The 17,968-nt window shown below is 42.1% G+C and overlaps 1 protein-coding gene and 1 long non-coding RNA gene across 2 annotated transcripts in view; both read right to left on the reverse strand.

Moving 5' to 3' along the window:
• The window catches only part of LOC109194357 (C-type lectin domain family 12 member B), a 159,144-nt gene that overhangs the window by 93,838 nt on the left and 47,338 nt on the right, over positions 1-17,968 (reverse strand). The window lies entirely within an intron of this gene.
• LOC109196624 (uncharacterized) lies at positions 2,992-3,614 on the reverse strand. Its single transcript, XR_002058039.1, has 3 exons — positions 3,476-3,614; positions 3,171-3,313; positions 2,992-3,086 (listed from the first exon to the last, which is right to left on the reverse strand). It is a non-coding gene; the product is annotated as an uncharacterized LOC109196624 (long non-coding RNA).

Genomic DNA, 17,968 nt, shown 5'->3' on the forward strand with positions numbered 1-17,968 from the left:
GCTGAGACCCATGTTGACAAACAACAAACTCAACTGGTATGTTTGAATGTCTATTCTACATACGTTTGGACTCTGGTCCTATGGACAGTGATGGAAACAAGTGGAAGAGACATTTATGATGCCCTGCAGAACTTAAACCACTCTGCAGAGAGACGTGCGATTTACATGTCTTGCAGAGGAGCACCACCAAGCTGGAGTGTTTTTGAAAATGTTAATTTCTCCTTTGACCATTAACAATTCATTTGTTTGCTTGTAGGATGCAGGTTACCATTGAATGAGATCAATGAGAACTTGGATAACTGCTAATATGTTTGTCAAACTGTATACGTTTACATATGCTGAGTATAAAAATGGTTGCATTGACACTGTCAGACATGAGGTGATCATAACTGGGGACTTTTCTAGCATAATTGTCAAAAGGGGGGAAATGTTAGATTTGTATTGTTTATTGCCATTTATGCTTAGAAATATTTACTCATATATGCTTAGAAGTATATAATCGATTGTGTAGTGATAGGAGGTTTGATCCTTAATAATCTGTAACAACTGTGTAGCATGAAGAGGGGAGTGTGTTCACTCCTCTTCAGAGTGTTCTGGCATAGATCACACACCTCCTAGGAGAGGTCATATCTTCTCCTGCTGATATATGGTATAGCAAACACACGTATATCTGTTTGAGTCTATGAGCCTTTTGTTTAGATGGACCGCTCGACTCCTGGCACCAGCTTTGGGGAGTCACACACACACACACACACACACACACACATACACAAACACACACACACACACACACACACACACACACACACACACACACACACACAGGGTATTCTTTGTTCACATGCATACCTATATAAAAGGTCATATGTTAATGAACCTATGGATATTCATGTGACCACAATAAAAGAGCAGTGTTACGGGGGAGCGGACGAGAGCAACTGGGGTCAAGCGAAGGAACGGCGCCTGTCCAGTTCTCTCCCGTGCGCATGAAACATAAAGAATGTTGCCTACTCGTGTCTTGCTTGCTGTGTAATCACATTGCCTTCAACGTTCCAGCGAATAGGTTCAAGCTACAAACCTATCAAATAGAGTGTATCTTTGTTTCAACTGTTAAAATAATAGGGCTGTAAAATAATAAACAGCATCAGCATATATTTCTGTCCTTTATGGGCTATAATCTACTTTGATCTTTCATAGCTCCTGTGTGGTTTCACTTTCCAGGTGATTCATCCATTGTTTGCTGTCCAGTTCACTAAAACACTTGTCATTCTACATCTGGCAATCATTAGCATTTCCTCTTCCTCTCCTTTTAGACTGTCAGACTGGAGACTGACTTGTTATGCCATTGTTTGGGAGAAAATGTTATTACACAAAAGTCCACTCCATACTCTGGAAAATACTCTGAACCAAATACAAAGGCATAAGTTCCTACAGATCTTTCAGCTCTACATCCATGATGTGAATCTCTCATTTCACCATATCACAAAAGTGCTTATTGAATTGAGATCTGGTGACTCTGAAGGCCATTTGAGTCCAGTGAAACTCAATGTCATTGTCTCCCAACCTCAGTCATCCCTTATTCTACACTTTATAAGCTGTAGACAGTCAACTCTTGGTAAAAAACAGAAGGGTTGGAAAGGGGCACAAAGTGATATACAGAAATGGTCAGCAACCACAATGTCATGCTGTAGAATTTAAATAATGCTCACTTGGTATTAAGAGGCCCAAAGTGTGTAAATAATATAACCCAACACACCATTAAACCCCAAGCACCAACCCAAACCTTTGATACAAGTCAGAATGAATCTACACTTTGTTTAATCCAACCTCTGACCTTACAATCTAAAGTCACAGTAGAAATTGGGATTCATCAGACCAGGCAGCATTTTTCAATTCTATAGTCCAGTTTTGGTGACTCAGTGTGAACTATAGCCTCAGTTACCTGTTCTTAAACAATAGTAATGGAACCCAGAGTGATCTGCTGCTGTAGCCCATCTGCTGAAAGGTTCAATGTGGTGTGCATTCAGTGATTCTCATCTCCATATTTCAGTTGTAATGTGTGTGTTTTTGAGTTACTCTTGCATTCCTATTGGTTTGACCCAATCTGGCCATTCTCCTCTGACCTCTGAGATGAACAGGGTGTTTTTTTGCCAGGAACTGCTGCACACTTTCTCTTTTGCAGATTATTCTTTCTAAACCCTACAGATGGTTATGTGACTTAATCCCAGTAGATCTGCAGTTTGAAATAAATACTCAGACCAGCCTGTTTGGCCCCAACAACAACAACGGCACATTCAAAATGACTGAAATTCACATTCTTCACTAATCTGATGCTCGATTCACCAGGTCCTCTGGAACTTGTCTTCAATTAAGTTGCTGCGATGTGATAGGCCTAATAAATATTTGTGTTAAGGGGCAGCTGAATAAGTGGCCGATAAGTTTATATTTTGGACATAGTGGCTGTTTTTTATTGTTTATTTCATTGGTTAACAGTAGATAAGTTAAAAAAAATATATATTTTAATTTACAATCCGTGCCTTTACTGGTCAACTATTATGATGGTGTATATTTGTGCATGGGCTTGTATGTAACATGAGCCAACACCATATACCATAGTATATATAATCGCTAAAATAATTTCTACCTTCAGTACTATAAAATTCCCCAAAATTCAGCATCCTTTACAATGAAAACACACCCAACAATTAATATATAAATGGTTTCAATTACGATTTAGAATGGAACAAAAAATGACAAATTACAATGCTGACTGAAAATTGAACATAAGACAAGATGCATTGATGCCAATATCACCGAACACATGAAAACGTGTTTTCAGACAGATCAGCAGGTAAAGAAGACTGCTCTGTATGTTTTTGAAGATTTGTTTTCTTCTCTTTTTATTTTATTTTCATGAATTCATAAACATAGATATATTTATATGACTGTAAAATGTCTTACATAACTGTCAGTGGTGATCCGTCTACCCATTCCCATTTTGGTTCCCATCCTGTTGATGTGTGGATGAACTGTGCCTTTAGACCAATCCAAGAGGCTCCAGGTTTTTCCAAGTTGCTGACAAACTCCTGTTAATTTGACAAAAGAGAAAATATTTAGTCATTTGCCATTTTAGAGTATAAATTCTAATCATGTGTAGATAAAAAACTCACCTGTTCTTCTTTGCTATTTATGACCACGAGGTCTGCTTCTCTGTTCAGACATTCTGTTCTACTCTCATCCCATTTTTTCCTCTCAGTGGATTTATAGTAACAGCTGCATCCAAATCTTTTCCATCCTTCAGGACAGCACATCCCTGATTGTCAAACATCAATTCTCAGTGTACCGATGCTTTAACAATAGCATCTTTCACAGCAACGCTCATTTATGCTTTTTGTTGGGTAACACTTTTATTTAAAATCATTCTGGAACATCAGCATTCAGTTGCTTCAAATGCCATTTATTAAAGGTTCTTTACCTGCAATTTTTTCCTGGAGTTTCTTCAATTCATTTTGTAGCTGACTATGATTATTGTGCAAGTTTTCATATGTTCTTTGAAGCTGGTCTTTTTCCAAACTGGATAAGATATCTGTTAAGGAAACACAAAAACAGAAACATTATTTATAGTGTCTTAGTCTGATTTCAGTAGTTTTAAATACAAAAGCCATTTTAATTAATCTTTACTTATTCAGAGCATTACCCATAACAGGAAAGTAAGAATCAAAATCAGAATCAGAATACTTTGTTAATCACGAAGGAAATAAACAACTGAGTTATTTTATGAAAAACAAAACAAATACAATGGCATGAGCACAAAGTATACAAATTACTTCAGTTGTTTCAGAATCAAGACCTAAAACAAGCTGCCTGGCAAAAAAAGCCAGCACATTAACTTATCCATCTACACATGCGCCTATATTTTTTCTTCCCTTCTCGAATTCATGTTGTGTGGAGGCCCACTCAAATTATCATTAGGCGACAGGTGGGTTACAATGGGCAAGAAGCACAGAGTCTGTCATGAAAATTGACAGTGTAATGCTCAAATTCACACCCACGATTCAATTCAGCTTTATTTATACGGCACCAAATCACAACAACAGTCGCCTCAAAGTGCTTTATATTGTAAGGTAAAGACCCAACAATAATACAGAGAAAAACCCAACAATCATATGACCCCCTATGAGCAAGCACTTTGGCGATGGTGGGAAGGAAAAACTCCCTTTTAACAGGAAGAAACCTCCGGCAGAACCAGGCTCAGGGAGGGGCGGAGCCATCTGCTGCGACCGGTTGGGGTGAGAGAAGAAAAACAGGATAAAGACATGCTGTGGAAGAGAGACAGAGATTAATAACAGGTATGATTCAATGCAGAGAGGTCTATTAACACATACTGAGTGAGAACGGTGACTGGAAAGGAAAACTCAATGCATCATGGGAATCCCCGGCAACCTACGTCTATTGCAGCATAACTAAGGGAGGATTCAGGGTCACCTGGTCCAGCCCTAACTATATGCTTTAGCAAAAAGGAAAGTTTTAAGCCTAATCTTGAAAGTAGAGATAGTGTCTGTCTCCCGAATCCAAACTGGAAGCTGGTTCCACAGAAGAGGGGCCTGAAAACTGAAGGCTCTGCCTCCCATTCTACTTTTAAATACTCTAGGAACAACAAGTAAGCCTGCAGAGCGAGAGCGAAGTGCTCTAATAGGGTGATATGATACTACGAGAAAAGATTGTCATGGTCCGGGTGAGGGCCAATCTGTCCCTGTTGTGCCTCAGGTGTCCTCCCCTGGGCGGAGACCTTCACTCCTCGCAGGAGCCGCACCTGAGGCTAATTATTCCTAGCAGTATTTAAGCTCAGCGACCACAATCACTCCTCACCTGAACGTCAGCTACCAAGTGTTAGTGTTGGCTGCTTATGTTACTTGCTTTTCGCCAGTGCTTGTACTTAACTTCTCTCTCTGTTTCTAGTTCAACCCTCGGATAACGCTCACAGACTATCGCTGCTAACTCAGTTCAATCGCTGGTCTCTATTGCCATAACTGCCACCACTGCTCAGGTACGGACTTTCTCTATTTCTCTACTTTCTCTAAGTATCTCCACCTACAAACAAAGTAAGCCAGAGCAATACATTCCTGGGATTTTTTGCCTCAGTTTCCATCCAGCCCACTGTTCAATTCAATTCAATTCAATTCAATTCAGTTTTATTTATATAGCGCCAAATCACAACAAAGTCGCCTCAAGGCGCTTTATATTGTACAGTAGATAGCACAATAATAAATACAGAGAAAAACCCAACAATCATATGACCCCCTATGAGCAAGCACTTTGGCGACAGTGGGAAGGAAAAACTCCCTTTTAACAGGAAGAAACCTCCGGCAGAACCAGGCTCAGGGAGGGGCGGGGCCATCTGCTGCAACCGGTTGGGGTGAAAGAAGAAAAACAGGATAAAGACATGCTGTGGAAGAGAGACAGAGATTAATAACAGATATGATTCGATGCAGAGAGGTCTGTTAACACATAGTGAGTGAGAAAGGTGACTGGAAGGGAAAAACTCAATGCATCATGGGAATCCCCGGCAGCCTACGTCTATTGCAGCATAACTAAGGGAGGATTCAGGGTCACCTGGTCCAGCCCTAACTATATTCTTTAGCAAAAAGGAAAGTTTTAAGCCTAATCTTGAAAGTAGAGATAGTGTCTGTCTCCCGAATCCAAACTGGAAGCTGGTTCCACAGAAGAGGGGCCTGAAAACTGAAGGCTCTGCCTCCCATTCTACTTTTAAATACTCTAGGAACAACAAGTAAGCCTGCAGAGCGAGAGCGAAGTGCTCTAATGGGGTGATATGGTACTACAAGGTCATTAAGATAAGATGGGGCCTGATTATTTAAGACCTTGTATGTGAGGAGCAGGATTTTGAATTCAATTCTGGATTTAACAGGAAGCCAATGAAGGGAAGCCAATACAGGAGAAATATGCTCTCTCTTTCTAGTCCCTGTCAGGACTCTTGCTGCAGCATTTTGGATCAGCTGAAGGCTTTTCAGCGAGTTTTTAGGACATCGTGATAATAGTGAATTACAGTAGTCCAGCCTGGAAGTAATAAATGCATGAACTAGTTTTTCAGCATCACTCTGAGACAGGATATTTCTAACTTTAGAGATGTTGCACAAATGGAAGAAAGCAGTCTTACATATTTGTTTAATATGTGCATTGAAGGACATGTCCTGGTCAAAAATGACTCCAAGGTTCCTCACAGTGTTACTGGAGGCCAAGGTAATGCCATCCAGAGTAAGAATCTGCTTAGATACCATATTTCTAAGATTTTCAGGGCCGAGTACAATAACCTCAGTTTTATCTGAATTAAGAAGCAGAAAGTTAGCGGCCATCCAGGTCTTTATGTCTTTAAGACATTCCTGCAGTTTAACTAATTGGTGTGTGTTACCTGGCTTCATGGATAGATAGAGCTGCGTGTCATCTGCATAGCAGTGAAAATTTATGCTATGTCTTCTAATGATGCTGCCTAGGGGAAGCATGTATAATGTAAATAGAATTGGTCCTAGCACTGAACCCTGTGGAACACCATAATTGACATTAGTGTGTGAAGAGGACTCTCCATTTACTTGAACAAATTGGAGTCTATTAGATAGATATGATACAAACCACTGCAGTGCAGTACCTGTAATACCTACAGCATGTTCTAACCGCTCTAATAGGATATTATGGTCAACAGTATCGAACGCAGCACTGAGGTCTAGCAGGACAAGCACAGAGATGAGTCCACTGTCAGAGGCCATAAGAAGATCATTTGTAACCTTCACTAAAGCTGTTTCTGTGTTGTGATGAGCTCTGAAACCTGACTGAAACGCTTCAAATAAGCCATTCCTCTGCAGATGATCTGTTAGCTGTTTGACAACTACTCTTTCAAGGATTTTTGATATGAAAGGAAGGTTGGAGATTGGCCTATAATTAGCTAAGACAGCTGGGTCTAGAGATGGCTTTTTAAGTAAAGGTTTAACTACAGCCACCTTGAAGGCCTGTGGTACATAGCCGATTATTAGAGATAGGTTGATCATATTTAAGATCGAAGAATTAATTAATGGCAGGACTTCTTTGAGCAGTTTAGTAGGAATGGGGTCTAACAGACACGTTGATGGTTTGGAGGAATTAATTATTGAAGTTAACTCAGAAAGATCAATTGGAGAAAAAGAGTTTAACTTAACATCGATGGTACTAAAAGTAGCTGTAGATAATATTACATCTGTGGGATGATTATTGGTAATTTTTTCTCTAATGATAAAAATTTTATTTGTGAAGAAGTTCATGAAGTCATTACTAGTTAACGTTAAAGGGATTGTTGGCTCAGTAGAGCTCTGACTTTTTGTCAGCCTGGCTACAGTGCTGAAGAGAAACCTGGGGTTGTTCTTATTTTCTACAATCAGTGACGAATAGTAAGATGTTCTGGCTTTGCGGAGGGCTTTCTTATAAAGCAGCAAACTATTTCTCCAGGCTAAATGATGATCCTCTAAATTTGTGACACGCCATTTCCTCTCCAGCTTACGAGTTATCTGCTTTAGGCTACGTGTTTGAGAATTATACCACGGAGTCAGGTACTTCGGATTTGAGACCTTAGTTTTCACAGGAGCTACAGTATCCAGAGTCGTACGTAGTGAGGAGGTAAAATTATTAACAAGATAATCGACCTCTGTTGGAGTAGCGTTCAGATAGCTGCTCTGCTCTATGTTGGTACAGGGCATTGAAGATGATAACAGTGGGTGGATTATATTCTTAAACTTAGTTACAGCACTTTCAGAAAGACATCTACTGTGATAAAGTCTACTCTCCACTGCTGTGTAATCAATTATTGTAAATGTAAATGTTATCAGGAAATGATCAGACAGCAGAGGGTTTTCAGGAAACACTGTTAAATGTTCAGTTTCTATGCCATATGTTAAAACAAGATCTAGAGTGTGATTAAAGTGGTGGGTGGGTTCTTTTACATTTTGAGAGAAGCCAATTGAGTCTAATAACAGATTAAATGCGATGTTGAGGCTGTCATTTTTAGCATCTACATGGATGTTAAAATCACCCACAATAATTATTTTATCTGAGCTGAGCACTAAATCAGATAAAAAGTCTGAGAAATCAGAGAGAAACTCTGTGTAAGGCCCAGGTGGACGATAGATGATAACAAGTAAGACTGGTTTCTGAGTTTTACAGCTGGGGTGGACAAGGCTAAGCATCAGGCTTTCAAATGAATTAAAAGTCTGTCTTGGTCTTTCGTTAATTAATAGACTGGTGTGAAAAATTGCTGCCACACCGCCCCTCGGCCTGTGCTTCGGGATTTCTGGTAGTTAGAATGACTCGGGGGTGTTGATTCATTTAAACTAACATACTCATCCTGCTGCAACCAGGTTTCTGTAAGGCAGAGTAAATCGATTTGTTGATCAATTATTAAGTCATGTACTAACAGAGACTTGGAGGAGAGAGACCTAATATTTAATAATCCACATTTCACTGTTTTACTCTTTGGTTCAGATGTGGATACTGTATTGTTCTTTCTTTGTGATTTTTTATGTTTAAGTTGTTTATTGCTGGGTTTTGGTTTGTTTTTTGTCTGTTTGGGAGCTGACACAGTCTCTATGGAGATGGGTTTTTGGGGGGGGTAGCAGGAGGAGAGAAGCTGCAGAGAGGCATGTAAGACTGCAACTCTGCTTCCTGGTCCCAACTCTGGATAGTCATATTTTGGGGGGTTTAATAAATTTGTCCACATTTCTAGAAATGAGAGCTGCTCCATCCAAAGTGGGATGGATGCCGTCTCTCCTAACAAGACCAGGTTTCCTCCAGAAGGTTTGCCAATTATCTATGAAGCCCACATCGTTTCTGGGACACCACTCAGACAGCCAGCAATTTAAGGAGAACATGCGGCTAAACATGTCACTCCTGGTCTGATTGGGGAGGGGACCAGAGAAAACTACAGAGTCCGACATTGTTTTGGCAAAGTTACACACCGATTCAATATTGATTTTAGTGACCTCCGATTGGCGTAACTGGCTGTCATTACTGCCGACGTGAATTATGATCTTACTGTATTTACGTTTACCCTTAGCCAGCAGTTTTAAATTTCCTTCAATGTCGCCTGCTCTGGCCCCTGGAAGACAATTGACTATGGTTGCCGGTGTCTCTAGCTTCACATGTCTGAGAACAGAATCACCAATTACCAGAGTTTGACCCCCGGCGGGTGTGTCGCCGAGTGGGGAAAAACGGTTAGACACATGAACAGGTTGGTGGTGTACCTGGGGCTTCAGTTTAAGACTATGCTTCCTCCTCACCGTCACCCAGCCGCCCTCTTTCCCCAGCTGCTTGGGGTCTGCCGGGGAACAGCTAGCGGGGCCTACGCTATCTTCGGCTGCACCAGCTACAGGGGCCTGGCTAGCTACGGGTGAATGAAGGGTGCGAAGCCGAGTCTCCAATTCAGTAATCCTGGCCTCCAGAGCTGCAAATATGCTACATTTGTTACAGGTATCATTACTGCTAAAGGAGGCCGAGGAGTAACTAAACATCTGACACAATGAGCAGGAAAGTGCAGGAGGGACAGGTGAAGTAGTTATGGTGCTAACGAGTCGGCTACGAGCTAAGCTAAGCTAGCGAAACAGTAAAGAGACAGTGAGTGAATACTTTGGCTGTAAATTAGGTAGTGAGTACACAGAAAGGGTGATTCAGATGAAGCACGTTAAGATTATACTATGAAAAAGGGATGTATCAAAAGATTTAAATTAAATTGCTAAGCAGAAAAGCTACTCAGAGACACCACTGTGTTTGAGCAGGAACAGGAAGTGATACTCTACCACAAAGCGAGCGAACACCAAGTGACAGCGCCACCAAGAGTCAGTCAGCAGCCAGAGGTCAGAGGAGAAAGGTCAGACTACTGTAACTCCCTTATCCCGTACTTGCAGTGCCTTTCCCCTCGTGACTCCTGTCGGACTCTGGATCCTCATGCCCATGCTCTTGCGTGCTCACAGCTGGGTTTCATAGTGTTTAAATCCATGTGCATGGTCAAGTGCCACAGCTCTAGTCATTGTCATAGTTCAACTTAGCCTTGTAAATAAATTTCATTATAGTGATAGTCTGTCTTCCCCAGCCAAGAGCCCTTCCTAGTCTCCTGCTCACAGTAGTCTGTCTCTGAGCCCCTCCTTTGTACATATCTTCTCAGTCACTAGCGTTATTGTGTAAACTGCCCCACTCTGAGTCACTAGCTAATCTGTGCACTGTACCTATACAAGACACCTTGGATATAGTGACTACATTTCGAACTAGTGTGTTTCACAATATTTTCACGTTGTAATAAATTTCTTGTCTGTTACATTTTGGTTCTGAGTTGAATCTGTCCAGGCGCGACCTGCACCGAATGGTTCACGCCATGACAAAGATGGGGCCTGATTATTGAAGACCTTGTATGGGAGGATCAGGATTTGGAAAGTAATTCTGAATTTAACAGTGAGCCAATATAGGAAAAATGTGCTCTCTCTTTCTAGTCCCTGTCAGTACTCTTGCTGAGGAATTTTGGATGAATTGAAGGCTTTTCAGGGAGTTTTTAGGACATCCGGATAACAATTAATTACAATAGTTCAGCCTAGAAGTAATAAATGCATGAACTAGTTTTTCAGCATCACTCTGAGACAGGATATTTCTAATTTTAGAGATGTTGCATAAATGGAAGAAAGCAGTCTTACATATTTGTTTAATATGTGCGTTGAAGGACATGTCCTTCAATGCACATGTCAAAAATGACTCCAAGGTTCCTCACAGCATTACTGGAGGCCAAGGTAATGCCATCCAGAGTAAGAATCTGCTTAGAGACCATATTTCTAAGATCTTCAGGGCCGAGTACAATAACCTCAGTTTTATCTGAATTAAGAAGCAGAAAGTTAGCGGCCATCCAGGTCTTTATGTCTTTAAGACATTCCTGCAGTTTAACTAATTGGTGTGTGTTACCTGGCTTCATGGATAGATAAAGATGTGTGGCTATGTATGCTATGTCTTCTGATGATACTGCCTAAGGGAAGCATGTATGATATAAACACAACTGGTCCTAGCACCGAACCCTGTGGAACCTTATAATTAACTCAAATTAATCAGCGGAGGAGCCCAACAGGTCCAAAACTAAATACAGGAGTACAAAACTCAGTTCAGAGGAGCGACCTAAGAGTTGATGGCATAACAAACCATACTTCAGTAGTTTGAAGGGCCGACCGCATGGAAACCAGTGGCTGCGCAGGCAACAAGACAGTTCAGGAGGCCAACCGTGTGGAAAGCGGTGGCAGCATGGGCAAAGCAGGTTTGGAGGCCAACTGCTGGTGATGGTGTGGTGGAAGAATTTGGACATGCGGGCCAAGCAGGATGTCGATGTGGATGAGCAGGATGTGGACAAGCAGGCCGTGCTGGACGTGGATGTGGAGCCAGATGCGGCGCAGGACCAGACAGCGCTTGACCAGATGGCAACATGGCAGCCACTGGTGGTTGAACGGCTGGCAGCGTAGCTGTTTCAGGTGGCAGATCTGATTGGGGTGTGGCTGCTACAGGTGGTTGATCTGATGGTTGTGCATTACAAGGAGCTGATGGCTGGACAGAGTCTCCAGAGTCCTCAGCAGAGACAGACAATGGCGGGGCAGACTGTCCAGCAGAGATGGAGAGCCATCCAAGTCCCACGGAAAATGTGTTTATAATCGGGGGCGCCACAGCTTCCAGCGGAGCTCCTTCTCCAGCTGGTAGAAGGCTGCCTCCCACCACTTGTTCAGCACCATGTCTGCTGAGTTCATTGTGTGGTTAAATCGTACATTCACGATTTGTGAAGTCAAATCGTGTGGAGAGAAGTGGTCCCAAATGCGGACAATGGAGAGATAGGTGGAGGTTTAACAAATCACAAGCCTTTATCTGGGCTACACAAAAAAACTATAAACAAAAGACGATATGAGACTACGATAAACTAACAAATACCTAAACTGGAATAGCTAAACTTAACCGTGTGAAATAAATAGAAAAACAATACAGAAACTAATAATACAAAAAACTGAGAACGAGGAACCTGAAGCATGGAAACACAGGGGATGACACGCAGGAAGATGAACAGAATGATGAACAGACGATCTGACAAGGAACAGAGGTAACACAAAGAATGAATATACACCCGAGAGAAAAGAGAAAACAGCACACAGGAGGGAGACACAGCCCAACATAAATAGACCAGATGAGACAAGGGGGAAGCAAACCTCAAAACACTGAACACAGGATGCTAGACGCTCCAAAGTGAAACAGGAAATACAAGACAGACACAGAAACGCAGACTCGACACTGAGACGTGAAAACATGAGGTGCAGAAGCAGATCAAAAACCTAAAAACCATGAACAGCAAATATAATATAACAAAAAAAAAACATAATTCAAAGAATAAAACTTAAACCAATAACACAAAATGACACAAAAACACAACACAAAAAGATGAGCTCTGAAACCTGACTGAAACTCTTAAAATAAGCTGCAGATGATATTTTACTTGTTTCACAACTATTCTTGTGAAGAATCTTTGATATGAAAGGAAGGTTGGAGATTGGCCTATAATTAGCTAAGACTGCTGGGTCTAGGGATGGCTTTTTAAGTAAAGGTTTAACTACTGCCGGCTTAGTCTGAGGTACATAGCTTATAGATTATTAGAGGTAGGTTGATCAGATCGAAGCATTAATTAATGGCAGGACTTCTTTGAGCAGTTTTGTAGGAATGGGGTCTAAAAGACACGTTGATGGTTTGGAGGAAGTAATTATTGAAGTTAACTCAGAAAGATCAACTGGAGAAAAAAACTCTAAATAACTTAGTTACAGCACTTTCAGAAAGACATCTACAGTCGTGGCCAAAAGTTTTGAGAATGACACAAATATTAGTTTTCACAAAGTTTGCTGCTAAACTGCTTTTAGATCTTTGTTTCAGTTGTTTCTGTGATGTACTGAAATATAAATACAAGCACTTCATACGTTTCAAAGGCTTTTATCGACAGTTACATGACATTTATGCAAAGAGTCAGTATTTGCAGTGTTGCTCTCAATCAACTTCTGGGCCAAATCCTGACTGATAGCAACCCATTCTTTCATAATCACGTCTTGGAGTTTGTCAGAATTAGTGGGTTTTTGTTTGTCCACCCGCCTCTTGAGGATTGACCACAAGTTCTCAATGGGATTAAGATCTGGGGAGTTTCCAGGCCATGGATCCAAAATTTCAACGTTTTGGTCCCTGAGCCACTTAGTTATCACTTTTGCCTCATGGCACGGTGCTCCATCGTGCTGTAAAATGCATTGTTCTTCACCAAACTGTTGTTGGATTGTTGGAAGAAGTTGCTGTTGGAGGGTGTTTTGGTACCATTGTTTATTCATGGCTGTGTTTTTGGGCAAAATTGTGAGTGAGCCCACTCCCTTGGATGAGAAGCAACCCCACACATGAATGGTCTCAGGATGCTTTACTGTTGGCATGACACAGGACTGATGGTAGCGCTCACCTTTTCGTCTCCGGACAAGCCTTTTTCCAGATGCCCCAAACAATTGGAAAGGGGCTTCATCGGACAATATGACTTTGCCCCAGTCCTCAGCAGTCCATTCACCATACTTTCTGCAGAAGATCAATCTGTCCCTGATGTTTTTTTGGGAGACAAGTGGCTTCTTTGCTGCCCTTCTTGACACCAGGCCATCTTCCAAAAGTCTTCGTGTCACTGTGTGTGCAGATGCGCTCACACCTGCCTGCTGCCATTCCTGAGCAAGTTCTGCACTGGTAGCACTCTGATCCCGCAGCTGAATCCTCTTTAGGAGACGATCCTGGCGCTTGCTGGACTTTCTTGGACGCCCTGAAGCCTTTCCTTGAAGTTCTTGATGATCCTATAAATTGTTGATTTAGGTGCAATCTAGGGGTGGGTTTTAATAATCGATTCATCGATTAAAATCGATTCTGGCTTGGATAACGTGAAATCGATTCATTAAAATCCTGAATGGCCGATTTTTTTATATAAATTTATTTTGCCCGAAACGCCAGAATCTCAGGTGAAACCTCACAAAATTTCAACAAACACCAAACAGCTAAGACAGTAAATGAGAGCAGGTACACGGATTCTGCACAAGGACATAAACACACAGCGCTACACGCGGATCAGAATCAGTGAGATGTCGCCTTTCTCACCCGACGGGCACTGCAGCTTTAAGCGGCTGCGCGCGCTCCCGCGGACGGCAATCACTTTCTGGCAGACAATCACTTTTTGGCACAACAACTGCACGGACACGGTCGGGGCTTAAAGCCGACAGCTCGCTGATTCTGATCTGTCGGCGGGTCCGCGCTTTGTGTTCACGCCCTTTTTGCGCTGATTCTAAAGCTGTTAGTTTTGTCTCTCTCCAAACAATATTGACCGAACCAGCAGCAAAAGACGATCCAAACTACGCTTCACATAAACATCGTCATGAAATCACTCTGACTTTTACTGTTTTGCTTCCACCACGATGAAATCACACTTCATGCACAGCTCTCTCTCTCTCTGTACTTCAAGAACAGTTTCCCGTCTAAAAATCTGTTTTCTGCATTATTCGCTTGCTTGTTACGCACAAGTCTACTGTTGTTTACAGCGCTGTCGGACGTTGTTTTTTTTTTTTCCGTTTTACATACTTCCGAAAAGAAAACCTAATTTCTGACGTTCAATACTGAACAAATTTAAACTTTTTAAAATTATGCAAAATGCAAAACGCTTAGCCGTGTCTAATAAAACCGCTGTAACGTCAGAGGTAACGTTCATATGTTGATTAATGGTTTTCTTTCGTTTTTGATGTACTGCAGAATATTTTTATAAAATCCCAGGCCAGGAAAACCACCTTCATGTTTTTCTGTGTTTTATCTTCAGCTACTTTGACACAAAAACATCTGCTGTGACGCTCACACCTTTGATAAAGTCTTGCGTGTGTCAGCTTCCTTTTTATAGATACAAAAATATGTAAATGTACTGAATTATAATATTTCTGACTGTCAAAATTTCCCAGATTCAAATCGAATTTAATTGAATCGAATCGAATCGAATTGAATCGAATCGTGGATCGAATCGATTCGGGACCTTGTGAATCGGAAACGAATCGATTCTAGAAATCAGTGACGATACCCAGGCCTAGTGCAATCTTAGTAGCCACAATATCCTTGCCTGTGAAGCCATTTTTATGCAACGCAATGATGGCTCCACGCGTTTCTTTGCAGGTCACCATGGCTAACAATGGAAGAACAGTGATTTCAAGCATCACCCTCCTTTTAACATGTCAAGTCTGCCATTCTAACCCAATCAGCCTGACATAATGATCTCCAGCCTTGTGCTTGTCAACATTCTCACCTGAGTTAACAAGACTATTACTGAAATGATCTCAGCAGGTCCTTTAAGGACAGCAATGAAATGCAGTGGAAAGGTTTTTTGGGGATTAAGTTAATTTTCATGGCAAAGAAGGACTATGCAATTCATCTGATCACTCTTCATAACATTCTGGAGTATATGCAAATTGCTATTATAAAAACTTAAGCAGCAACTTTTCTAGTTTCCAATATTTATGTGATTTTCAAAACTTTTGGCCATGACTGTACTGTAATCAATTCTTGTAAATTTGAATGTTATTAGGAAATGATCAGACAAGAGAGGGTTTTTACTGTTAAATGTTCAATTTCTATCCCATATGTTAAAACAAGATCTAGGGTGTGATTAAAGTGGTGGGTGGGTTCTTTTACATTTTGAGAGAAGCCAATTGAGTCTAATAACAGATTAAATGCCATGTTGAGGCTGTCATTTTTAGCCTCTACATGGATGTTAAAATCACCCACAATAATTATTTTATCTGAGCTGAGCACTAAATCAGATAAAAAGTCTGAGAAATCAGAGAGAAACTCTGTGTAAGGCCCAGGTGGACGATAGATGATAACAAGTAAGACTGGTTTCTGCGTTTTACAGCTGGGGTGGACAAGGCTAAGCATCAGGCTTTCAAATGGATTAAAAGTCTGTCTTTGTCTTGCATTGGCAGCCTCTTAGGTTGCTGTTGCCCACAACAGCTGTAGAGCTGTGAAGACTAGGTGTAGCCATCTGGCATATTGCCTGTTGTCCCTTGGGTTTATGTGGTCAGTAGGTCCTCGCTATGGCTGACTGTTAGCCCAGTGAGTGATAGTTCGGCGGTGATTCCTCTAGAATATTTATGCACCCAGTCGGACTCACCGTGTTCTGTGGTTGTCAGCTGGCACATGAGTGTTCTCCAGCCTGCACAACCATGCACTTGCAAGAGAAAGGAGGGCGAAGACTCCTGTAATGTAGCAGTTTGCATCATCAGGCGGGGGGGAGGGCTAGGCTCCATTCCTCTGCAGGATGGCTCCCCCTGTTTCTTTCACTATAAGCACTTCATGTGCCGGGGGAAGTCAAGGAGAGTGGAGCCTCCATCCCAAGGTGGCCGAGCAATATAGTGCCACTGTGCTAGTGTGGAGGTTGATCTTACACGGCCAAAAAAATCAACACACTGCTCCCTGTTCTTCCCGCTGCAGAGCAATTATTCTCCCCTTGGGTTGCGGTGCCTTTGTACACACTTTGTACTGGCCAAAATTCCCTTTATGCCTTCCCTCTTTCTCTTCCTTGGGTCCAGACCAAGGACGTGAGGTTGATCTTGGTAGCTCCTCTTTGGCCCCACATGCGCTGGTATCTGCGATCCTGCTGCTTCTGGCCAGGACAACCTGGGAGCTCCCTGTTGGGAGGGACTTCCTGTCCCAGGCAAGCGGGTCACCATTCCACCCTTTCCTGCCAGGGCTCAAGCTGATGCCTGGCCCCTGAGAATAAGAGGCTCTCACCTGGAGGTGGGAGAGTCTACAGTTACCCTGCAGTGTACAGTGGAGCAATCTAGGCATTTAGCCTGGCCCCTCAACACTCGTTGGGACCAGTTCTTTCCTAATTGCCTGGTTTCTATTGGGCCTACTGGCTTGCAGTTGTCAGTAAGCCTGGACCCCCGGTGCCTGATTGGGACATGGACTTGGTCCTTGCCGACCGTCAGTATCCTTGCTGTGAACGAGCAAGGCCTACTTATTCTCACAGAATTGCCAGGAGGATTTGCAAGCTCCATGCATTTGCCCCGGGGACTCCGGACTCCGGTCTGTTCCCTCTAGGTTAGACTACGATGTAGCTGTGTGCCAGGCATCTCAACAATCATTGGGACCACTTCCTTCCTGGTTTCCTGGTTTCTATAGTCCCCAGGGACTTGATGGCATGTGCTTCTTAGGCTTGTTCTTTGCATCAGATAGAGCCATGACCTGTCGTCTAGGGCATTGGGCTCCTCTTGGGGATTGTCTTAAAGAGTTACACCATACATATAGAAAATGTTACGACTTGAGTATTCTCGATGTGATAGAGAATGTATGGTTACTTTGTAACCTTGGTTCCTCTGAGTGACAGACTTCAGCTTTGAGTCTGCTCGGCGACTCATTACGATCAGACAATCACCCGTCTCACATACAGCTTTTTCATATGTAACCTGTGGGGCGTGGCCGGGCTACCTAGAGTGTCTTAAAGAAGTATGCACATGCTCTGACCAAGGGGTGGGGGGGGGCATTCCCCATACATATAGAATATGAAATGGAGTGAAGCGATAGTCTCTCACTCAGAAAACCAATGTTACAAAGTAACTGTTTCTTCTTTCTTTTTTTATTTCTTATATCTTAGTTCTTTCATTTCTTCTTGTTAGAAGACACATCATGGTATAGCAGTTACCATAAGGCGAACAAAGGGTCACTAGTGCAATTCCAGCCAGAAACACAAATGCCTTATGATGTTGTATCACAAAGGGCATCCAGAGTAAAACCAGATTAAAAAAATTTAAGACAGTACTTTAGTAGTTTTAAAAGCCATATACTGTGGAATAGTGGTTAGCACTATTGCCTGACAACAAGAAGGTTCTGAAGG

The sequence above is a fragment of the Oreochromis niloticus genome, linkage group LG22, assembly GCF_001858045.2.
Source record: "Oreochromis niloticus isolate F11D_XX linkage group LG22, O_niloticus_UMD_NMBU, whole genome shotgun sequence".
In the NCBI taxonomy this organism is placed as follows: Eukaryota; Metazoa; Chordata; class Actinopteri; order Cichliformes; family Cichlidae; genus Oreochromis; species Oreochromis niloticus.